Below are 26157 nucleotides of genomic sequence, written 5' to 3' on the forward strand. Positions count from 1 at the left end.
CTCTCAAATGATCTTTTATGGCTCCAATCCTCTCACTCCACGATTCCAATTGCTGCTCACAAGATGGTCAAGTCTTGTGATCTCCTCGTAGCAGGGGAGTAGTGGCAACAGCACCTCTCCCTAGGCCATACAATAATTATGTAAAACCCCAACGGTCAAAACGACCCCCTGTGAGCAAGCACTTGGCTACAGTGGGAAGGAAAAACTCCCTTTTAACAGGAAGAAACCTCCAGCAGAACCAGGCTCAGGGAGGGGCAGTCTTCTGCTGGGACTGGTTGGGGCTGAGGGAGAGAACCAGGAAAAAGACATGCTGTGGAGGGGAGCAGAGATCGATCACTAATGATTAAATGCAGAGTGGTGCATACAGAGCAAAAAGAGAAAGAAACAGTGCATCATGGGAACCCCCCAGCAATCTATGTCTATAGCAGCATAACTAAGGGATGGTTCAGGGTCACCTGATCCAGCCCTAACTATAAGCTTTAGCAAAAAGGAAAGTTTTAAGCCTAATCTTAAAAGTAGAGAGGGTGTCTGTCTCCCTGATCTGAATTGAGAGCTGGTTCCACAGGAGAGGAGCCTGAAAGCTGAAGGCTCTGCCTCCCATTCTACTCTTACAAACCCTAGGAACTACAAGTAAGCCTGCAGTCTGAGAGCGAAGCGCTCTATTGGGGTGATATGGTACTACGAGGTCCCTAAGATAAGATGGGACCTGATTATTCAAAACCTTATAAGTAAGAAGAAGAATTTTAAATTCTATTCTAGAATTAACAGGAAGCCAATGAAGAGAGGCCAATATGGGTGAGATATGCTCTCTCCTTCTAGTCCCCGTCAGTACTCTAGCTGCAGCATTTTGAATTAACTGAAGGCTTTTTAGGGAACTTTTAGGTCAACCTGATAATAATGAATTACAATAGTCCAGCCTAGAGGAAATAAATGCATGAATTAGGTTTTCAGCATCACTCTGAGACAAGACCTTTCTGATTTTAGAGATATTGCGTAAATGCAAAAAAGCAGTCCTACATATTTGTTTAATATGCGCTTTGAATGACATATCCTGATCAAAAATGACTCCAAGATTTCTCACAGTATTACTAGAGGTCAGGGTAATGCCATCCAGAGTAAGGATCTGGTTAGACACCATGTTTCTAAGATTTGTGGGGCCAAGTACAATAACTTCAGTTTTATCTGAGTTTAATTCACAATAGATGTTTCTGAAATGCTCATTATATTAGTAATTGATATATTTGTAGGCCTTATATCAATTTTATTGTCATTACAGTGGAATGCAAATAATCAATTAGGCTACAAAGTACAAAGAAAGAATAAACAATAAAAAGTATTATTAATGTATATATCAATATAATATTGCATGTAGGAATGTACACTAGAGAAAGTTTAACACTATAAACACACTTTAGACACTATGAACAACAGGCTTACAACTACAGATACAGGAGTGGGAAATAAACAGCATTTTGATTAACAGAGTATTAAAGTCTGGGAAAACTTTTAACTAACCAGATGTCAAAATACATGATACAGAACAACATAACAACACCTGGTGTATAATCTAATAGATCTACATACATTTACCTCAGGAAGGTAAGGGGGAGGCAATTACATTATTAATTTCCGTTATAGCTTTGGCCCTTCTATCAAAGTCAGTCAGATATTGCTAGAAATAAGTCTCTGCTTCCATAAACTGATGCAGTTAGCGCTAGCTATTTATTGATTAGCTATAGACAGTTTGGGACGTTTTGATATTGTCCAACTTGACGTTGTTTCAGCTTGGCTGGTTGATATGACGCATTTACAACAACAACAACAAAAAAAACGACCAATCCCCCAAGCAGCAGGTAAAGTCTGATTAGTCGGGGAGGTTGTGGAAGGGGCAGGGAGTGTCTTAAGTAACATAGAATCATCATCATTATTGTTATTATAGGCTTTCCCAAACAGTTAAATTAATACATAATAAAACCAACCACCTTTAAGAATAGTGTAAATTTTTTTCCTCGCCAATTTCTGGCGCTGCTGCGCCCTCTAGTGGTCACTGTGCCCTTAGCACTTGACTATACTGCCTAAGCCAGGGGCCAGCTCTGATACACGTACAGAGCTGGGCAGAGAATGTGTGGGAACCAGGGATCATGTCACTTCACTTCTGGAGATAAGTGCATTAACTAATTATGCCACACCGAAATTAAGATGAACTTATGGACAAAATTGATGAGTTCAATATTCACATCAACTATCAAGAAAACGATGTATTTCAGCTCACAGAAAACACTTACAGTTGTACGCTTACAGTTGTATGCATAAGTTTACATGCCATGGCAGAATTTTTGTTTTCTTGGCTATTTTTAAGAGAATATGAATAAGACAAAACTTTTTTTTCACTCGTGTTTTTAATGTCATTCTTGTTAAATCACAGTGACAACAGAAACTAACCAAATGACCCTGATCAAAAGTTTACATACCCTGTTTACATTTGGCCTGATAATATGCACACAAGCTGACAAAAACGGGTTTCAATGGCTACTAAATATAACAATCCCCACCTGTGATCTGTTTACTTTTAATCAGTGTGTGTGCGTATAAAAGGTCAGTGAGTTTCTGGGCTCTTGAAGAGACCCTTGCATATTTTATCCAGTGCTGCACTGATGTTTCTGGATTCTGAGTCATGGGGAAAGCAAAATAATTGTCAAAGGATCTGTGGGAAAGGGTAATTGAACTTTATAAAACAGGAAAGGGATATAAAAAGATATCATTCAGCAGTGTTAAAACTCTAATCAAGAAGTGGAAAATGAGGGAAACCAAACCACAGGCAGGTAGACCAACAGAAATTTCAACAACTGCCAGGAAAATTGTGCGGGTTACAAAGAAAAACCCACAAAAAACTTCAACTGAAATACTGGACTCTTTGAAACAAAGTGGTGTGGCTGTTTCAAGATGCACAATTAAGGAGGCACTTGAAGGAAAATGGGCTGTATGGTTGAGTTGCCAGAAAAAAAAAACATTACTACACAAATGCCATAAAGTATCCCACTTACAATACATTAAAACAGCACAGAGAACAAAGTCAGTTGGAGTGATGAGACCAAAATTCATGGCATGGAATGCAGCATGTTATCAGAAAATAATGGTGGAAAATTTGCACTCATCAGCCCGGAAGCTACACATGGGACGTACTTGGACATTCCAACATGACTACGATCCAAAACACAAGGCCAAGTCGACAGCTCAGTGAAGCTGACCCCCCACCCACGTAAAAAATCCAAGGAAACACAGTGAGTGGTTAGTGCTTCGTTTGTGCTGATCTGTGCCATTAAAATTTTCATTTGTGCTGCTATAGTTTCTGAGATAAGAGTTTTCTTTTTGTGTGATGATGTCATCATCCCCCAGCTTGCTCCAAAATGAACCAAACTGGTCTACTTTTTAGTGCTTCGTTTGTGATGATTTGCAGGGCTGCTGCTAAGGTTTTGGAGGCCCTAAGCATAACTGGTCAGGGAGGCCCCCCACCCCCATACAAGAGAACCCCCCCCCCCCCCCCCACACACACACACACAAAAGTTCTAATCAAACCGTTACTATTTATTAAAGCATTTAAGTTTAGTGTTTAAAGCTACATCAAATCAGCAAAGCCAACGCAACCTAGCTTAAGCAGCACCACTGAACATTAATTAATCAAAACAATTTTAACCTTTAACACGTACTTACCAGCAAGGGATGCACGGGCATCATCTTTTTGTTTCTTTTTCCTCCGTTTTTCAGCTCCAGACTCCTGCTGTCGCTTCATTGTTTAATTGTGGCATAGTGGCAACTTGTCGTCTCGTGTCAGAATCGAATGTGAGCTAGCAGTGCTACTTCAGTTAGGAGCAGGGTTGCCAGATTGGGTGTTTTCCCATCCAATTGGTTTGTTTAGGGTAAAAATATGGCACTGGACGAGTTTTTGTATAGAATTGCCACACACATTTTAAAAATCAGTTCAAATTGTGCAGGATTTAGTGCCTCCATGCATTTTTGAGCATTTATTGGACTGGAAATCGTCACATCTGGTAACCCTGGTTAGGCGACACAGCGAACACAGAAAGACGCAAACAGGGCTATATCATTTCAGGGAATCGGGGCGGGGGTGGATGGGGGCTTTATATTAGGCAAAAAAACTGTTAATTTGCCCCAATTAAGTAATGGGGTAGGGGCCTACACAATGTTTAAAGACGAAAACGATGGGCTTATTCATAAATAATTCATATTGATTTTGAAATGTAATAATCAGTGTTGCCACAGTTACTTTGATAAAGTAATCCAATTACTGATTACTGATTACTCCTTGAAAAAGTAACTTAGTTACTTTACTGATTACTCAGTTGTAAAAGTAACTAAGTTATATTACTAGTTACTTTTTTAGTTACTTTCCCCAGCTGCCGACAACCCTCTGCCACCTCAACATGACAATGATACCTGTTTTGCCAAAACTCACTTTATAGTCACCCTTTCTTGACTTCAATGAAAATAAATACTTGTCTTATAAAAAGTAAAATAATCTTTCTTGACCTCATATTTAACTGTTGACAGCACTGTAACAGTAAAACTTGCAATTTCTAACCTACACTGTTTATAAATGTAACTATTAAATTCTAACATTTTTCTAACATTTAAATTCTCTATAAACATTTTACTTGTCAAAATCATTATTATTTTAAGTAGTATTAGTAGTTGTAGTAAAAAAACGGCTTCAAAACTGGACCTTTAATCTAGGGGTGTTGTCGGGGAGGGGGGCACATCCCTGCCCTGCCCACGCCCCCATTCCATCTGGATTCGCCCCTGCTTTGGCGTTTGAGCAGAAAGAATGGATAACATTTATTTATGCAGAAAACATGACCAGATTTACAGGTAAGAAAGTTTTATTGTGTTTTCATGTGGTCCTCAGAAAGAGTTTAGGTGCATTTGAGTGGAAAATAGTGTTAGTTGTTGACGCGTTGCGGAGGATCAGCTGTTTTTAACGAGACGATACGGAGCGGCTCAGCTCAGAATTCTAAATAAAGGAGAAAAATAAAGCATAAAAATGACTTTGTAAAGCTCAGTGCAGGTGTGCTGTTTTCACAGCGCTTTAAGCGGTGAGGACGAGTCGTAGCTGATGAAAAGCTCACAGGTCGCTTAAAGTGGGCAGTTCAGTCGAACCCCGACCTCCTGCCCACGGACCAAGTTTAATGCTGCTGTCGACCCACAATGCAAAAATAACAGTAACGCACAGTGACTTGGAGAAGTAACTTTAATCTGATTACTGATTTGGAAAGATTAACTCATTAGATTACTCGTTACAAAAAAAAGGTGGTTAGATTAGAGTAACGCGTTACCAGCATCACTGGTAATAATGTAATAATTTCAACACATTTTTCAGTCAATTGGAAGCCCTGCAAACTAGTGCAACATGGTTGGTGCTCCACACAGGCTGCATAGTCTGCTTATGCCGAACGGCGGCGCTGATGATTTGTGCTGTTAAAATTTTAGTTTGTGCCGCTTTAGTTTCTGAGATATTATAAGTTTTCTTTTTGCGTGAAGACGGCGGCACACACACAGCACAAGCTGCAGCTGCGTTCAAGTACCTTCGGAAATTACAGGGCTTTTTTCTTCTTTCAAACTCAGCAGTGGCTCGTGGCAATGGTTTTGATTTTATTTTTGGTAAAATAATTCATTGAATCCCCCCAAAGTTTAATTCTGGCCAATATAATCTTTCTGGAGACACACGCATATCAGTCTCCAGCAAGCTAGACACACTTCAGTCTTCTGTAGATTTGCAAATGAAAGTATTACATGTTCAATTTTGAAAAAGTGAGCTATATCATGCGCTAATTCTGTATTTTAACTAAAACCTCTGTATTTTACAAGTCCATTTAGTGTGCCTTGAAATCAGATTTATCTGAGAGTTGTAAAAATACCACTGAGATGGTAAAATGGTGTAAAGGTCATTGTTTTTTCAGAATACTTGTTGATTCGCTGTGAAACACCGCTGTTTTGTGTAGTTTTTAATGTGGACTACAGAATGTTCTTAATACTGTTAAAAAAATACCACTCCACGCCCCTAAATAAACCTTCCAGCCACTGCATTTAATGTCTTATGATGACAGAAATGTGATTGACGAAGTACAGATAAGGCACAGTTTATTAAAAAGGCAAATCATTCATTAACAAAAATATATTTTACATTTTTCAGTGAACTTTTATTAAAAAAATTACACACAAAGGCACAAAGTCATTTCAAAAAGACATTTTCCAGCAATAACACAGGCTGAACATCCTCAGATATTATTACATTAGTTATTATACACTTATATACATTAACATAAACGTTGCAGACCACAGACGTAATCAATTCGAGTCAAGATATGTGATCCTCTGTAAAAAAACAAAAAAAAAACACTTGTAATATCTCAGTAACTATAGCAGCACAAACGAAAAATTTCACAGCACAAATCAACACAAAGCACTAAAAAAGTAGACTAGTCTGGTTCATTTTGGAGCAAGCTGGGGGAATAATGACCTCTAAATGACCTAAAAAAATCTTTAATATCTCAAAAACCATAGCAGCAGAAATGAAGCTCTAACCACTCAGCCTGTTTGCTTTTTTGGTTTTGTATTTTTTTATCTGGGTGGGGAGTCAGCTTCACTGAGCTCAGGCACCTTATATAGGCCAGAAATAATCTTTTGTGGAGATACAATGAATTATTTTACCAAAAATAAAATGAAAACCATGCTCCTGCCAGGAACCACTGCTGAGTTTGAAACAATAAAAACATCCTGTAATTTCTGATGGTGCTTGAACGCAGCAGCAGCGCACTCGCCTGCTCGTGCTGTGTGTGTGCCCACCATCTTCACACAGAAATAAGCCTTATAATATCTCAGAAACTAAAGCAGCACAATCTAAAAAATAATGGCATAAATCAGCACAAACGAGGCATTAAAAAAGTAGACAAGTCTGGTTCATTGTGGAGTGAGCTGGGGGATGATGACGTCATCACAAAAAAATAAAACTCTTAATATCTCAGAGACTAAAGCAACACAAATCAGCACAAACGAAGCACTAAAAAAATTAGAACAGTCTGGTTAATTTTGGAGAAAGCTGGGGGGTGGAATGATGACATCTGAATTACCTAAAAAATAAGCTTTACTATCTCAAAAGCCATAGCAGCAGAAATGAAAATTTTTACAGCACAAATCTGCACAAATGAAGCACTAACCACTCAGTGTGTTTGCTTGGATTTTTTATGTAGGTGGGGGTTCAGCTTCACTGAGCTCAAGTCGACCTGTCATTGGCTACAGCAGAATAAAGTGAAGGTTCTGGAGTGGCCATCTCAGTCTCTTGACCTCAGTATCATTGAGCCAAATCTGGGAAGATCTCAAATGTTCATTTCATAAAAGACAGCCCAGGAATTTACAGGAACTGGAGGCTTTTTGCCAAAAAGAATGGGCAGCTTTACCATCAGAGAAAATGAAGAGCCTCATCCACAACTACCACAAAAGACTCCAAGCTGTCATTGATGTTAAAGGTGGCAATACACTGTTTTAAGAACGGAGGTATGTACACTTTAGATGCTGCTTTGAACAAAAGGAATTTGTCCGCTCTATGAAAAGTGATGCTAAACATGAGCGGGCACCCACTAGAAAATGAGAAAAAGCCACCTGTGTGTTAAGGTCCGTGCCCATAGGAGGAAAGTCTTGAGAATCCAGATCTCCTGCCAGTGGTTAGGATACTGCAGGTTTTGTTGGGGCAGCCCAGCTCAGCACGGGAAGAAAAGCCACATGAAGTGATGCTCTGTGTGGGACATCTTCATCTGTAAAAATGAGGTGATGCTTCAGCAAATCATCATCTAAACATCTTGATATGCTGCAGCTTCAATCAATGTTGTATCAGAAAAAAAATTGTGAGGGAATACATAGATTCTGACAGTGGCAAGCTATGAAGTAAAGTAAACATGCAGCCATCTGTGCATGCCATTCAAGATGGTAGCAATATGCAGTAGTGCAAGACTCAAAACCAGGCTCATTATCTCACAACTATACAGTAAGACTAGAAGCACCAGCCCAGATAGCAAAATATCTGGTGGCCATATGGGCTTGAAGTGGTTTCATATGGGCTTGAATGTGTTGTCCACATTCCCAGGTCAGCCCTACTTTTGCCCCATATTAACCATATAGGGCCCATAACGATACCATCAGGGCACAGCGTCTGGAAGATGTTCAGCTCGTGGGATAAAGTTGTTTTGGAGTGGCAACATTTCATGTGCATGTTTGCAAAATTGTTCAGATAAATAAATAAAATGTTCAATGATTTACAGTTTGGCACAGGATCAAATGATGACACAAGCTGATGGACAATATGATGCATCATGAAGAGATAAGTTAAAGAGAGGAGCACATATATTTTTCTTAATTATTGATTAATAATCAAATGATATTCAAAATTTGACTGATGAACAGATGAAATTATCATATTTACCAGTATTCACAAATTCGAATCACAAATTCACAACTTTGGCAGAGATACCAGTTGTACAAAATTCTAATACAATCAAAACTATATACAATTATACACTTTCCATTTTTTAGATTCCTTGAAGTATGTTTTTATTTGAAAAACTGGTTCTCATTTGAAAAACTGTGGCATGAAAATGTCTCATGGATATTTCAAACAATCCCATGAAGACCACATGGATTCACCTACATTACAGCCAATTATTGTTTTCATTTGTGGCTGTCTTTTGCACATTGCTTGCCTGCCTCCTTGCCTGTCTGTTTCCATTATGGCCATGCATGTTCGTAAACCAATGGCCAGCCGAGGTTGTGATGTTTCTGTCACTCGTATCTCTCTCATCCCAGTGTTGGCGCATATCCCCTCTGAAAGTATGGAGAAATGAAGAAAGACATTTGTGGTTATTGTACATTTACATCAGGTGTATCAAAGTATCTAGTTCTTTATTTGCAAAACTTGCAAGGTAACATTACTATTCAACCTCATTTGACCTTTGACCTCTTAAACAAAGTTCCCAAATGCATGTCCTATCCGAGATTGGTTGTAAACACTTATCACAGGAAATGTTATTAACAATTATGTTGTGAAAGTGACGTGACACGGACCCACAACAGGGGGCGTTAATGAACGGACAATGGATAAGCCAAAAAGTAACAATTTATTGTGAATCGCACAACAACGTACAGACAATAACAATATGGTGGACTGTCAATCATACACCAGGTGACGTGTGGGCAGGCTCGACGATAGAAGACGCCTGGAGAGAGAAGAGCTGGATCCCCACACAGCTTCCACCACCAACGGAGCTGAAGAACACCGGAGCCGCCAAGCCCTGCGCCCCAGGTGGCCGCTGTCTTCAACAGTCAGACCCGGTACTGCTGGTAGAGAACAGAGACAGTCCAGATGAGTGTGAGTTCGCACACTCAGTAATCCCACAGTCTGTATTAAGTAAAGGAGGGAAAACCTCCACATCCAATCACACACACTCGTGCAGCTCCTGGTCAACCACTTATCTGAGTTGGGGTGTGAGGCGAAGCCGTCGCTGTCACACCAAACGCCAATCCTCCAGATAAGGAAACACTCCAGGAAAACGGCTGCAAATAGAAGTTCAGGTTAAACACACACAGTGTCAGTCAGCAGAGAAATTACCTGAATGGTAGTTGATTTCTCGGCGAGGAGGTGGAGGTGCAGTCCGGTCTTTGTAGTGGTGGTGATGGGTGACAGCTTGTGTTGATTGATGACAGCTGTCACCTCCAGCAAAGCCGATGCCCTCTCGTGCTTGAAGCCCGCACTTCAAGCAGGGCGCCATCTTGTGGTGGTGGGCGAGCAGTACCTCCTCTTCAGCGGCCCACACAACAGGACCCCCCCTCAACGGGCGTCTCCTGGCGCCCGACCAGGCTTGTCCGGGTGCCGCCGGTAGAAGTCGGCCAGGAGGGCCGGGTCCAGGATGAGGCTCCTCTTCACCCAGGAGCGTTCTTCGGGTCCATACCCCTCCCAGTCCACCAAATACTGGAACCCCCGGCCCTTCCAACGGACGTCCAGGAGCCGGCGCACGGTCCAAGCCGGCTCCCCGTCGATGATGCGGGTAGGAGGCGGCAGTGAAGCTGAAGCTGCCAGCTTCACTGCGGATCCACCCGGCTGGACTGAGGACCTTGAGGATAGGGAAAGGTCCGATGTATCTGTCCTTCAACATTTGGGATTCCACATGCAGGGGAATGTCCTTTGTAGAAAGCCAAACCTCCTGCCCAGGCTGGTACGCAGGGGCCGGGGCACGCCGGCGGTCTGCATGGTTCTTGGCCCTCGTCCGGGCTTTGAGCAGGGCAGAGCGGGCGGTACACCACACCCGACAGCACCTTCTCAGATGGGCCTGGACCGAGGGCACCCCGACCTCTCCCTACACTAGCGGGAACAATGGGGGCTGGTACCACAAACACACTTCAAATCAATCAATCAATCAATTTTTTTATATAGCGCCAAATCACAACAAACAGTTGCCCCAAGGCGCTTTATATTGTAAGGCAAGGCCATACAATAATTATGTAAAACCCCAACGGTCAAAACGACCCCCTGTGAGCAAGCACTTGGCTACAGTGGGAAGGAAAAACTCCCTTTTAACAGGAAGAAACCTCCAGCAGAACCAGGCTCAGGGAGGGGCAGTCTTCTGCTGGGACTGGTTGGGGCTGAGGGAGAGAACCAGGAAAAAGACATGCTGTGGAGGGGAGCAGAGATCGATCACTAATGATTAAATGCAGAGTGGTGCATACAGAGCAAAAAGAGAAAGAAACAGTGCATCATGGGAACCCCCCAGCAGTCTACGTCTATAGCAGCATAACTAAGGGATGGTTCAGGGTCACCTGATCCAGCCCTAACTATAAGCTTTAGCAAAAAGGAAAGTTTTAAGCCTAATCTTAAAAGTAGAGAGGGTGTCTGTCTCCCTGATCTGAATTGGGAGCTGGTTCCACAGGAGAGGAGCCTGAAAGCTGAAGGCTCTGCCTCCCATTCTTCTCTTACAAACCCTAGGAACTACAAGTAAGCCTGCAGTCTGAAAGCGAAGCGCTCTATTGGGGTGATATGGTACTACGAGGTCCCTAAGATAAGATGGGACCTGATTATTCAAAACCTTATAAGTAAGAAGAAGAATTTTAAATTCTATTCTAGAATTAACAGGAAGCCAATGAAGAGAGGCCAATATGGGTGAGATATGCTCTCTCCTTCTAGTCCCCGTCAGTACTCTAGCTGCAGCATTTTGAATCAACTGAAGGCTTTTTAGGGAACTTTTAGGACAACCTGATAATAATGAATTACAATAGTCCAGCCTAGAGGAAATAAATGCATGAATTACTTTTTCAGCATCACTCTGAGACAAGACCTTTCTGATTTTAGAGATATTGCGTAAATGCAAAAAAGCAGTCCTACATATTTGTTTAATATGCGCTTTGAATTACATATCCTGATCAAAAATGACTCCAAGATTTCTCACAGTATTACTAGAGGTCAGGGTAATGCCATCCAGAGTAAGGATCTGGTTAGACACCATGTTTCTAAGATTTGTGGGGCCAAGTACAATAACTTCAGTTTTATCTGAGTTTAAAAGCAGGAAATTAGAGGTCATCCATGTCTTTATGTCTGTAAGACAATCCTGCAGTTTAGCTAATTGGTGTGTGTCCTCTGGCTTCATGGATAGATAAAGCTGGGTATCATCTGCGTAACAATGAAAATTTAAGCAATACCGTCTAATAATACTGCCTAAGGGAAGCATGTATAAAGTGAATAAAATTGGCCCTAGCACAGAACCTTGTGGAACTCCATAATTAACTTTAGTCTGTGAAGAAGATTCCCCATTTACATGAACAAATTGTAATCTATTAGACAAATATGATTCAAACCACCGCAGCGCAGTGCCTTTAATACCTATGGCATGCTCTAATCTCTGTAATAAAATTTTATGGTCAACAGTATCAAAAGCAGCACTGAGGTCTAACAGAACAAGCACAGAGATAACTCCACTGTCTGAGGCCATAAGAAGATCATTTGTAACCTTCACTAATGCTGTTTCTGTACTATGATGAATTCTAAAACCTGACTGAAACTCTTCAAATAGACCATTCCTCTGCAGATGATCAGTTAGCTGTTTACAACTACCCTTTCAAGAATGTTTGAGAGAAAAGGAAGGTTGGAGATTGGCCTATAATTAGCTAAGATAGCTGGGTCAAGTGATGGCTTTTTAAGTAATGGTTTAATTACTGCCACCTTAAAAGCCTGTGGTACATAGCCAACTAACAAAGATAGATTGATCATATTTAAGATCGAAGCATTAAATAATGGTAGGGCTTCCTTGAGCAGCCTGGTAGGAATGGGGTCTAATAAACATGTTGATGGTTTGGATGAAGTAACTAATGAAAATAACTCAGACAGAACAATCGGAGAGAAAGAGTCTAACCAAATACCGGCATCACTGAAAGCAGCCAAAGATAACGATACGTCTTTGGGATGGTTATGAGTAATTTTTTCTCTAATAGTTAAAATTTTGTTAGCAAAGAAAGTCATGAAGTCATTACTAGTTAAAGTTAATGGAATACTCAGCTCAATAGAGCTCTGACTCTTTGTCAGCCTGGCTACAGTGCTGAAAAGAAACCTGGGGTTGTTCTTATTTTCTTCAATTAGTGATGACTAGAAAGATGTCCTACCTTTACGGAGGGCTTTTTTATAGAGCAACAGACTCTTTTTCCAGGCTAAGTGAAGATCTTCAAAATTAGTGAGACGCCATTTCCTCTCCAACTTACGGGTTATCTGCTTTAAGCTACGAGTTTGTGAGTTATACCACGGAGTCAGGCACTTCTGATTTAAAGCTCTCTTTTTTAGAGGAGCTACAGCATCCAAAGTTGTCTTCAATGAGGATGTAAAACTATTGACGAGATACTCTATCTCACTTACAGAGTTTAGGTAGCTACTCTGCACTGTGTTGGTATATGGCATTAGAGAACATAAAGAAGGAATCATATCCTTAAACCTAGTTACAGCGCTTTCTGAAAGACTTCTAGTGTAATGAAACTTATTCCCCACTGCTGGGTAGTCCATCAGAGTAAATGTAAATGTTATTAAGAAATGATCAGACAGAAGGGAGTTTTCAGGGAATACTGTTAAGTCTTCTATTTCCATACCATAAGTCAGAACAAGATCTAAGATATGATTAAATTGGTGGGTGGACTCATTTACTTTTTGAGCAAAGCCAATAGAGTCTAATAATAGATTAAATGCAGTGTTGAGGCTGTCATTCTCAGCATCTGTGTGGATGTTAAAATCGCCCACTATAATTATCTTATCTGAGCTAAGCACTAAGTCAGACAAAAGGTCTGAAAATTCACAGAGAAACTCACAGTAACGACCAGGTGGACGATAGATAATAACAAATAAAACTGGTTTTTGGGACTTCCAATTTGGATGGACAAGACTAAGAGTCAAGCTTTCAAATGAATTAAAGCTCTGTCTGGGTTTTTGATTAATTAATAAGCTGGAATGGAAGATTGCTGCTAATCCTCCGCCCCGGCCCGTGCTATGAGCATTCTGACAGTTAGTGTGACTCGGGGGTGTTGACTCATTTAAACTAACATATTCATCCTGCTGTAACCAGGTTTCTGTAAGGCAGAATAAATCAATATGTTGATCAATTATTATATCATTTACCAACAGGGACTTAGAAGAGAGAGACCTAATGTTTAATAGACCACATTTAACTGTTTTAGTCTGTGGTGCAGTTGAAGGTGCTATATTATTTTTTCTTTTTGAATTTTTATGCTTAAATAGATTTTTGCTGGTTATTGGTAGTCTGGGAGCAGGCACCGTCTCTACGGGGATGGGGTAATGAGGGGATGGCAGGGGGAGAGAAGCTGCAGAGAGGTGTGTAAGACTACAACTCTGCTTCCTGGTCTCAACCCTGGATAGTCACGGTTTGGAGGATTTAAGAAAATTGGCCAGATTTCTAGAAATGAGAGCTGCTCCATCCAAAGTGGGATGGATGCCGTCTCTCCTAACAAGACCAGGTTTTCCCCAGAAGCTTTGCCAATTATCTATGAAGCCCACCTCATTTTTTGGACACCACTCAGACAGCCAGCAATTCAAGGAGAACATGCGGCTAAACATGTCACTCCCGGTCTGATTGGGGAGGGGCCCAGAGAAAACTACAGAGTCCGACATTGTTTTTGCAAAGTTAATTTTAGTGACCTCCGATTGGCGTAACCGGGTGTCATTACTGCCGACGTGAATTACAATCTTACCAAATTTACGCTTAGCCTTAGCCAGCAGTTTCAAATTTCCTTCAATGTCGCCTGCTCTGGCCCCCGGAAGACAATTGACTATGGTTGCTGGTGTCGCTAACTTCACATTTCGCAAAACAGAGTCGCCAATAACCAGAGTTTGATCCTCGGCGGGTGTGTCGTCAAGTGGGGAAAAACGGTTAGAGATGTGAACGGGTTGGTGGTGTACACGGGGCTTCTGTTTAGGGCTACGCTTCCTCCTCACAGTCACCCAGTCAGCCTGCTTTCCCGGCTGCTCGGGATCTGCCAGGGGGTAACTAACGGCAGCTAAGCTACCTTGGTCCGCACCGACTACAGGGGCCTGGCTAGCTGTAGAATTTTCCACGGTGCGGAGCCGAGTCTCCAATTCACCCAGCCTGGCCTCCAAAGCTACGAATAAGCTACACTTATTACAAGTACCGTTACTGCTAAAGGAGGACGAGGAATAACTAAACATTTCACACCCAGAGCAGAAAAGTGCGGGAGAGACAGGAGAAGCCGCCATGCTAAATCAGCTAAGAGCTAGTAGCTACGCTAAGCTAGCGGATTCCTAAAAACACGCAAAGTGAATAATGTGTAAATAATTTAGAGGTGATTCAGCAGAAGGAGTGCTTTAGTTAAGGCACATAAAGATTACACTGGGAAACAAATCGTAATCTAGATAACTAGATCAATCTAACTGCACAGATTAAACAGCTAACAGATACAGAAAAACACCGCTGTGCTCCGGAACAGGAAGTGATACAATACCGCAGTGAGAGCCAACCACCAGTAGAGGCAAGCAAATGGGGAGAGGCCGGTGGCAGACGAGACTTGGCTGTTATGAGCGTACTCGATCCAGGCCAGATGGTCACTCCAGGCTGTCGGGTGCGCGGAGGTCACGCAACGGAGGGCCTGCTCCAGTTCCTGGTTTGTCCGCTCTGCCTGCCTGTTCGTCTGGGGGTGGTACCCAGACAAGAGACTGACGGTGGCCCCCAGTTCCCTACAGAAACTCCTCCAGACCTGGGAGGAGAACTGAGGACCACGATCCGAGACAATGTCTGATGGAATCCCATGCAGACGCACAACGTGGTGGACCAGGAGGTCTGCAGTCTCCTGGGCCGTCGGGAGCTTCAGGAGGGCCACGAAGTGGGCCGCCTTGGAAAACTGGTCCACTATCGTTAGGATGGTGGTGTTTCCCTGGGACGGCGGGAGGCCCGTGACAAAGTCCAGGCCGATATGAGACCAGGGGCGACGAGGCACTGGCAGAGGCTGGAGGAGGCCTTGGGCCTTATGATGGTCAGCTTTGCCCCTGGCGCAGGTGGTGCAGGCCTGGACATACTCCCGGATGTCGGCTTCCATAGACGTCCACCAGAAGCGCTGCCGGACCACTGCCACGGTTCTTCGCACCCCTGGGTGACAGGAGAGCTTGGAACCGTGACAGAAGTCAAGGACCGCAGCCCTGGCCTCTGGTGGGACGTACAGTTTGTTCTTCGGACCGGTCCCCGGGTCCGGGCTCCGTGTCAGGGCCTCCCGGACGGTCTTCTCCACGTCCCAGGTAAGGGCGGCCACGACAGTGGACTCGGGGATGATGGTGTCAGGGGGGTCTGACAGCTCAGTCTTGACCTCCTCTTCGTGCACCCGGGACAGGGCATCAGATCGTTGGTTCTTTGTCCCGGGGCGGTAGGTGATCCGGAAGTCAAAACGCCCGAAGAACAGCGACCAGCGGGCTTGCCTGGGGTTCAGACGCTTCGCGGTCCGGATGTACTCCAGGTTCCGATGGTCCGTGAAAACTGTAAATGGTACCGATGCTCCCTCCAACAGGTGTCTCCACTCTTCAAGAGCCTCCTTCACCGCAAGAAGTTCCCGATTGCCGACGTCATAGTTCCGTTCAGCTGGGGTCAACCTGAGGGAAAAGTAGGCACATGGATGGAGAACCTTGTCGGACTCCCCGCTCTGGGATAGCACGGCTCCTATCCCTGAGTCAGAGGCATCCACTTCAACAACAAACTGGCCTTGGGATCGGGCTGCACCAGAACTGGTGCAGTTGAGAACTGGCGTTTCAACTCCCTAAACGCGGCTTCGCACCGATCCGACCAGGTGAAGGGGACTTTTGTGGAGGTCAGGGCTGTCAGGGGGCTAACTACCTGACTGTAGCCCTTGATGAACCTCCGGTAGAAATTTGCAAAACCGAGGAACTGTTGTAGTTTCCTACGGTTTGTTGGTTGGGGCCAATCTCTCACCGCCGCAACCTTGGCCGGATCAGGGGCGACGGAGTTGGAGGAGATTATGAACCCCAAGAAGGACAAAGAAGTGCGGTGGAACTCACACTTCTCGCCCTTCACAAACAGCCGGTTCTCCAACAACCGCTGTAGGACCTGACGTACATGCTTAACATGGGTCTCAGGATCCGGAGAAAAAATGAGTATATCGTCTAGATATACAAAGACAAACCGATGCAGGAAGTCCCGCAAGACGTCATTAACCAATGCTTGGAACGTCGCGGGCGCATTGGTGAGGCCGAACGGCATGACCAGGTACTCAAAGTGACCTAACGGGGTGTTAAATGCCGTCTTCCACTCGTCTCCCTCCCGGATCTGAACCAGGTGATAAGCATTCCTAAGATCCAATTTCGTGAAAATTTGGGCTCCATGCAGGGGCGTGAACACTGAATCCAACAGAGGTAACGGGTATCGGTTTCGAACCGTGATCTCGTTCAGCCCTCTGTAATCAATGCATGGACGGAGTCCGCCGTCCTTCTTGCCCACAAAAAAGAAACCAGCACCCATCGGGGAGGTGGAGTTCCGGATCAACCCGGCAGCTAACGAGTCCCGGATGTAGGTCTCCATTGATTCGCGACAATGGTGACGGTAAGGCCACTAGAGGGAGCCCAACCTCCTTTGCCCATCTGCTATCCAGCAGATTTCCCTCCGACCCCGTGTCCACCAGTGCTGGGGCGTGAAGGGTTAAATCCTCACTCAGGATCGTGACTGGGATTCGTGCAGATTTACGGGGTCTCCCCGCGTGGGTATTGTGACCCAGTCTCTAAGGACGAGTGCTGCTGTTTTGATCGTTTGGGGCATTCTCTCTGTGTGTGCTCAGTAGAGCTGCAGAGAAAACACTCTCCACGGAGCAGCCTCCTTTGTCTCTGATCTGATCGTTTTTTGGCCCTGCTCGTTTCCATAGCAACGTCAGCAGGGGGAGCTGTTGTCACGTGGAGAGCCCTGGCAGTGGAGCGTGGGGAAGTCGGCTCCCTTTCAGACCCGGGAGGAAGAGGGACGGCTTGTGCCTGACCACGCCCTTCGTCTCGCTCCCGTCGGTGTTCTGTTAATCGGTTGTCTAACCGTATAACCAGGTCGATAAGCCCATCTAAATCCCGCGGCTCGTCTTTCGCCACCAGGTGCTCCTTGAGGACCAAAGACAGTCCGTTTACAAAAGCGGCGCGGAGCGCAACAGCATTCCAGCCGGCTCGCGCTGCCGCGATGCGGAAGTCGACTGCATACTTTGCTGCGCTCCGACACCCCTGTCTTATCGACAGCAGCACACTTGAAGCGGTCTCGCCTCTATGAGGGTGGTCGAACACCTGTCTGAACTCCCTCACAAACTCAGTATAAACCGTTAGGAGCCGTGAATTCTGCTCCCAAAGCGCCGTAGCCCAGGCGCGTGCATCTCCTCGAAGCAAGTTTATAACGTAAGCCACCCGGCTGGCGTCTGACGCGTACATGACGGGACGCTGTGAAAAGACGAGCGAGCACTGCATCAAGAAGTCCGCGCACGTCTCCACACAGCCTCCGTACGGCTCCGGAGGGCTTATGTATGCTTCAGGGGAAGGTGGGGGGGGGGGGGGTCGTTGAACGACCAGCGGAATGTCTGTTTCTGGCACACGGTCAGCAGGAGGAGGTGCTGCAGCAGCGCCCTGAGCACGCGCTTCCACCTGGGCGGTGAGAGCCTCTATCCTGCGATTGAGAACACTGCTCTGCTCGGTAACTAAGTCCAACCGAGCGGCAAAGGCGGTTAAGATGTGCTGCAGCTCACCCAACACGCCTCCTGCCTGTGCACCTCGCTCTCCCATTGGCTGTTCAAGCGATGGTTGACACCCCTCGGGATCCATGACGCTGGCCGAGAATTCCTGTTGTGAAAGTGACGTGACACGGACCCACAACAGGGGGCGTTAATGAACGGACAATGGATAAGCCAAAAAGTAACAATTTAATGTTGTGAATCGCACAACAACGTACAGACAATAACAATATGGTGGACTGTCAATCATACACCAGGTGATGTGTGGGCAGGCTCGACGATAGAAGACGCCTGGAGAGAGAAGAGCTGGATCCCCACACAGCTTCCACCACCAACGGAGCTGAAGAACACCGGAGCCGCCAAGCCCTGCGCCCCAGGTGGCCGCTGTCTTCAGCAGTCAGACCCGGTACTGCTGGCAGAGAACAGAGACAGTTCAGATGAGTGTGAGTTCGCACACTCAGTAATCCCACAGTCTGTATTAAGTAAAGGAGGGAAAACCTCCACCTCCAATCACACACACTCGTGCAGCTCCTGGTCAACCACTTATCTGAGTTGGGGTGTGAGGCGAAGCCGTCGCTGTCACACCAAACGTCAATCCTCCAGATAAGGAAACACTCCAGGAAAACGGCTGCAAATAGAAGTTCAGGTTAAACACACACAGTGTCAGTCAGCAGAGAAATTACCTGAATGGTAGTTGATTTCTCGGCGAGGAGGTGGAGTTGCAGTCCGGTCTTTGTAGTGGTGGTGATGGGTGACAGCTTGTGTTGATTGATGACAGCTGTCGCCCGCACTTCAAGCAGGGCGCCATCTTGTGGTGGTGGGCCAGCAGTACCTCCTCTTCAGCGGCCCACACAACAAATTACCTAGCAAAATGGGCAGATGGATGACATTGGACTTAGCCTGACCAAGTCTGGATGACAAAACTGATGCTTTTTTGCTGTTAGTGAAGTGATGCTGAGATTTCATTATGTTAACCCCCCCGGGCTGGTGCATCACAAATGAAACATTCCACTGAAATAGGAACCATCTTGTTCAAACTATCAACATGGACACCTGTTAATTCAAGCTCTTTCATACACAAACTGTGCCAGATATTGATCAATATCACTTGGCTTACTCTCTCCACAATATAATCCAATGACAGATGGTTCACTTTCTAATGGAAAAACAACTCTACCAAGGATTGGCTAAAACTGTGTCTTGGAACTTTTATAGAGTGGCAATCCATCAATGTTGACCTGGAGATTCATCCTCTGAATGTCTCTGTCAACTCCTTGAAACTGTACCAGCTTTTAATGCAGTGAGCTAAACCAAAGTGAGGGGAGGTGATGGTCTAGTGGTTAAAGCATTGGGCTTAAGACCAGAGGATCCTTGGTTCAAATCCCAGCCTGACTGGAAAATCACTAAGGGCCTTAATCCCCTAGTTGCTCATGGTGTGTAGTGAGTACCTTGTTTGGCAACACCCTCACATCAGGGTGAATGTGTGGCATTATTTGCAGATGGAAAAGTGCTATATAAATGCAGTCCATTTACCAAAGCGATAGTATTCTCCACCACCAACATCTAATATTTTGTAAGCAGTTGTGGTCTGGAGAAGTGTCCTAGGATCTTCGGGAAAATGGGGATGGTAACGGTGCAAAACAGAGAGAAGCCCTTTAAGATTAGAATGTGCGATTTTGGGATCTTCCATTGATTGTGTGGACAGACCACAAAAACCTTGAATCTATCAGATCAGCAAAATGCCTCAAATCCCGGCAAGCCAGGTGGTCACTGTTTTTTGATGGTTTAGGTTTTCCATAACCTACCATATATGTATTATATTGTACAAGATGTATTGGGTCTAGAGGAAACTGTGACACTAATCTGACTGCTAACTGAGAAAGGGGTGTTTGATTACATTGGTGTTTGCTGTGGACACAGGGAAGAGGAATGGGAAACCTGACGCCCTTTCTCACCAGTTTGTCTCACCTACCACTTCCTGTTCCGGGACATCCGTGGTCCCACATCGGCCTGGATTTCATCACAGGTATTCCTCCTTCCCATGGAAACACCGCCATCCTCTCAGCCATGGACCGCTTTACAAAGGCTGCCCACTTTGTGGCTCTGAAAAAACTGCCTCCTGCCCAGGAGACTGCGGAGCACGTGGTCCACCATATTGTTCGGCTGCATGGCATACCCCAGGACATCGTCTCTGATCGAGGTCCCCAGGTCACCTCACAAGTTTAGAGATGGTTCTGTGTTGCCCTGGGGGCCTTGGTCGGCCTTTCCTCTAGATTCCACCCTGGAACCAATGGTCAAGCAGAATGGACCAATCAGTAGATGGAATCTGTCCTCCGATGTATCTCCTCATCACACGATGGACTGGAGTCTCCACTTTCCTTGGGTGGAATATGCTTACAACAGTCATGTTTCTTCTGCTACTGGTCTCTCTCCATTTGAAGCCTCCCTAGGCTACCAACCACTGCTGTTCACAGCCCAAGAAGAGGACATCTCAGTTCTGTCTGTTCAAAGTCACCTTCAAAAGTCTGCTCCACTCTCCTGAGGGCCCAAGCCTGGACTCGTAGCCATGCAGACTGGCACAGAACCCCTGACTATCAGCCCCGGCAGGAGCTTTGGTTATCCTCCCGAGATATTCTTCTGCAGACCAAATCTCCAAAGCTGGCTCCTAGATTCATTGGTCCTTCTGTTGTTGACTGAGTGGTAAACTCGACAGCTGTCCGTCTATATCTGCCTATGTCCCTACGAATTCATCCAGTCTTTCATGTGTCCCGACTCAAGCCTGTACATACAAGTGATCACTGTCTGCCTGGACCCTTGCTTCCTCCTGCCCGGATCATCGATGGGGATCCTGCCTGGACCGTCAGTCACATCCTGGATGTCCAACGCAGGGGTCTGGGGTATCAGTATTTGGTGGACTGGGAGAGGTACGGCCCCAAAGAGTGCTCGTGGGTAAAGAGGAATCTGATCCTGGACCCCTCCCTCATTCAGGAGTTCTACAGACTCCATCCTGACCATCCTGGTAAATCGCCAGGAGGCTCCCGTTGAGTGGCGGGGTACTGTTGTGGGCTGCAAATAGCAGAGATGTCACTCCAGTGAGAGCACAACGCTGAGCAGTGTGCCCATTTGGGTCCCATGTGGATTTAAAATGGGACATATCGCCCCAGGAGGCCCAGGTAAAACCCTCCGCTCCTCTTTCCATGACAAAAACTCCTGTAACAGTGGAATGTGCCGTTCATTTCCAAACTGGACGCTGTGTTTTATCCGGGACGTCGTCTGACTAGCACAGGAATTGTGAAAAGACGTGAACATCAGCACTTTTTCGGCACATTGAGACAGACGTGCGGAGGAATTCTGCGCGTCGCGGCGGTGCCGCATGGTGCAAAGCAACGCAGTGATGAAGCCTCACGGGACATATTCTGGCATGTCCAGGCACATCCACAATTTCTCGGATAATCACTCGATGGAAAAACCACAGACAGACAGCTGTCTGAACGCCATCTCAAAGCCGTCCTGTGAGACCAAAACGGAGGTGTTCCTTTGTCTCGCTCCATCAGCAAATCGGTCATGACGCGTGAAGCCTCCGCTCGGCTTTCCATGACAAAATCTCTTGTTAAAAGTGAAATCTGCCGGAAAATGGTTGATGTCCAGCTCTTGTGATAACCAGACAAAGTGCACATGACGGTCTCGGATCCACAGAGCCATCTGTTTAGAAATGATCCAGTGGTTTGTGGCTCTCGATGGCGGCACGGAGCGCGGCACGCCGAGCGTCCTTAAACCCGTCCTTAAAGCTGTAGTAACAGTCCTTATTCTCTGTGAAGCCTGTAAAATTTTCACTGAAAGCCAGATAAATCTTTCGAATGGTTTCCAGCTGCCAGTCTCTAACAGTTTCTGAAAAAATTCTGATGGAAAAAAAGCCCAAATCATTCCGCCATTTCCTGACAATGAAAATCCACCGAGGGGGTGGACCACTCCTCACTCAAAGCCTGCTCACAGGCGAATGACACAACCGACAGGCGTGGAAAAACTCACGCATGCGCACGAGGGTTCAAGCTTGTCTGATGCAATCACACGTGATTCAAATCCATATGGTTTTTGAAAAAAATAATAAGGTCGGATGCTTTTCTAATACCTCGTATATTTGAATACACACATGCCAAAATGTGCAAGTGCTGATTGTCTTTCGGAACAATTACACAAATAAATTATTTAAGCACCAAGCAGCCATCTGTCACACATCATGCACATTTGTGCATCACATATGATTTGAACATTGATGGAATGAAAATGTTTCCTGTTAACAAAAACAATTTAATCGTGATGGCACCTTTATAGCAACATGTGTGCAGTTAAAAGCTCCGATTACATTCAGGATACTGGCTCTTGCTGCAAATTGCACTTTAATGTTGGAATGTGTACCTGTACTTGTATGATATTCAGATGATTGCATTCCACACAGCTGGCATGGCTTGGCTCAAGGTTGACTGGCACGGTCCTGACCGATCGGCCAGCTCCCACTGGAATGCCACTGTTGCCAGGATGCCCAGCATGGTAAGAACCTGTGTGGGCACAGACAACCCCTGGCTCATTGCCATATTGTGCTGTTGGCCGGCTGTGTTCTGCGCACAACTGCAGTAACACAGGCCTTGGTAATCAAAATCAGCTTATGAGCTAATTATTGTCATTTGCTATTAAATCCTCTTGTTCCCTGAATACACAATTGCAGTTTGCAAGGTCCTCTAACAATGCTAATGCAGCCATTGTTAATGCCATTTTACACATCACTTTGTGCATGCTTTTATATCCACCCACATAATTACAAATACAATGGTGTATTAATAGTTCATAAATGTGTGTCTGATGTGCACATCACTCTGATGACTTCTTATTTTCACACTATTAATGGTACCCAGCATCACCTCTACGTGTCCGCTGTGGAACAATCACTGTACAAATGCACGTACGCCAGCCAGGATTGTTTCATGACACACCGCACATCTCCACAGTCATTTCACTTTTGATGCATCTGAACATTGGCATGGAGACGGACGTACACCAACTTTTTCTGCGTATAGGAGTTGCGTCAGGAAGGGCATCTGGCATAAAACCAGTGCCAATTCAACATGCAGATCCACCTTGGATTTGCTGTGGCAACCCCGAGTGCAAACAAGGGAGCAGCCGAAGGGACTTGCTTACATGCTTTGTGCATGAGGACCCAGGACTTTAAAGACATCTTCATTGCCATACACTTCTGCCCAGTGAATTCATAACGCCATAAACAGTTCATAGACATTGCTCAACCTCAAAGGCTGAACTTCCAGATACATGAATGTTACTAGTGAGATAAATGAGTCTCTCAAGTTCCACTGTTTCAGAACATACAAAAGCGTGCTAAAATAAATAAATAAATAAATAAATATATCCCTGTTAATTTACAGTAAACTATTAGCTACTCTGCAGTGTTAGTTTACAGTGTGCCTACTGTAACAACAACAGCTATTTACTCTCAAAAAATATTGTAGTACTATCCCATTGTTAAGTTGGAGCAAGCAGCTGTGGTTATCAGACTAGTTATGTAAAAAAAAAGAAAAAAAGAAAAGAAAAAAAAAATTGGGATCCTTTCAATTAGATTGGTGGAATTACCGCAGGAAGTTCAGTTTGGATTTTTGACTGCAACTTGAGCTGGACAAGGAGAATGGCACACAGTGAGCTTTTAATTATGGATAGTCCATTTGGGAGAAAAAGAGTTCAATCTTTGTCTCATCAGACCTGAGAATTTTGTTTCTCATGGTCTGACAGTCCTTCAGGTGACTTTTGGTAAATTCCAGGCAGACTGCCATATGCCTTTTACTAAGGGCCCCTTCACACATAGTGTGAATATGTACAACTCAGGGCGACACCCGTCAGGGCAGTTTATATGAGCGCACCACAAAACATCATGCCGATGGGCAGGTGTGCACGATGCCTGTGCAGCAATTCGTGTACGCGGGAACACAGTGCCACCAACTGCATGATGTGGTTACACATTGTGCAGCTGCTGTGAAGAAAAAATAAATGCATTTTTTTTAAAAATACATGCTGCAAGAGTTTTGTGCACACGGTAACACAGCAGATTTTCACAGCAGCTGCACAATGTGGTTAGACATTACGCAGCTGCTGTGAAAATAAAATTACATGCCACCCATGGGAATTTAACCCGTGCCAAAAAGTGTCATTGCCAGACAGAAACTTTACCACTCAGCTACAATCACTGTCCTGTAAAAACTGTGGGAAACTGCCTCATACCAGGAAGGACATGGACGTATTTAAAAAATAATAAAACTGTACACCTTATAAAAAACACTGCATGTTATTGAGTACCTCTTATCAAGCAGGCAATACAAATATGATCCATCTGTTTTTATTTATGTCCACGTAAGAACAGCAAGCAGACAGCATGTCTGATCAAACACAGCACGTGTTGTCTAGCTGAGATGTCCAGATCCACAGCTTCCCACAGCTGCTTCTGTCAGTGGCCACACCTCCTGTCAGTTCAGTGCACACACGAATGTGTCAGTGTGTGTGTTTGCAAAGCCACACCCCTGGGGAATTTAGACAAATTTCACATCCAGCTTGACAGTGACTGTCTGCAGACTGTTTTTGTGATGATAGTATGAATGGCCACACATTTTCTAAGTGCCATGAGACCGGTGTTAGATGTTCATGTGTGTCACCTGGAATTTGGCCGAAACCTGCCACGAGAGAGATCGATAGACTCGCACAGCGCACACTCTGTCTTTCAGCCGTTGGCATGCGCAAATAGTTGTAGCAACAGGTATACGAGGCAGCTATGATTTTACACATTTTGCACGATTCCTACTTCATGCGCACTTTATGCGTAAATTGATCAAATTTGCACTATGTGAAGGGGCCCTAAGGAGTGGCTTCTGTCTGGCCACTCTACCATATAGGCCTGATTGGTGGATTGCTGCAGAGATGGTGTCCTTCTTGAAGGTTCTGTTCTCCTCTCTCCACAGAGGAATGCTGGAGCTCTGACAGTGTGACCATCTGGATTTTATTCACTGACGTGACTAAGGCCCTTCTTCCCCAATCACTCTGTTTAGATGGGCAGCCTGGTCTAGGAAGAGTCCTGGTGGATCTAAACTTCTTCCATTTATGGATGATGGAGGCCACTCTGCTCATTGGGACCTTCAGATGAGCAGAGCAAGGTTTCTATACCATTCCCCAGATTTATGGTTCATTGCATTGCTGGAATCCTAATGCATCCACAATTTCCATAAATGATTTGCAGAGGGGATCAGAAGGCTTATTTATATGAATATTAAAGTCACCAATAATCAGAATGTTATCTGCACTAGTCGACAAGTTAGGGCTGAACGCACTAAATTCATCTAAGAATTCAGAATATGTTGTTGGGAAGGTGTCGTAGCACGGACCCACAACAGGGGGCGCAAATGAACGGACAATGAGTAAGCCAAAAAGTAACAATTTAGTGTTGTGATAATACACAACTAAATGTACAGAAATTTGCACAGTCAATAAACACCAGGTGACGTGTGGGCAGGCTCGAAGATAGAAGACCCCTGATGAGAGAGAAGCCGCGTCCCACACGGCTTCCACCACCAACGGTCTGAAGAACACCGGAGCCGCCAAGTCCCGAGTCCCCAGGTGGCCTCTGTCTTCGGCTGTTGACCCCGGTACTGCTGGCAGAAAGCAGAAATAAGATGTATGAGTGTGAGTCCGCACACTCAGTAATTCACAGTCCATACACAGTTAGGAGGGAGCACCTCCACCTCCAATCACACACTCGTACAGCTCCTGGTTCAACCACTTATCTGGGTTGGG

Source organism: Thalassophryne amazonica, chromosome 1, assembly GCF_902500255.1.
Source record: "Thalassophryne amazonica chromosome 1, fThaAma1.1, whole genome shotgun sequence".
NCBI classification, from domain to species: domain Eukaryota; kingdom Metazoa; phylum Chordata; class Actinopteri; order Batrachoidiformes; family Batrachoididae; genus Thalassophryne; species Thalassophryne amazonica.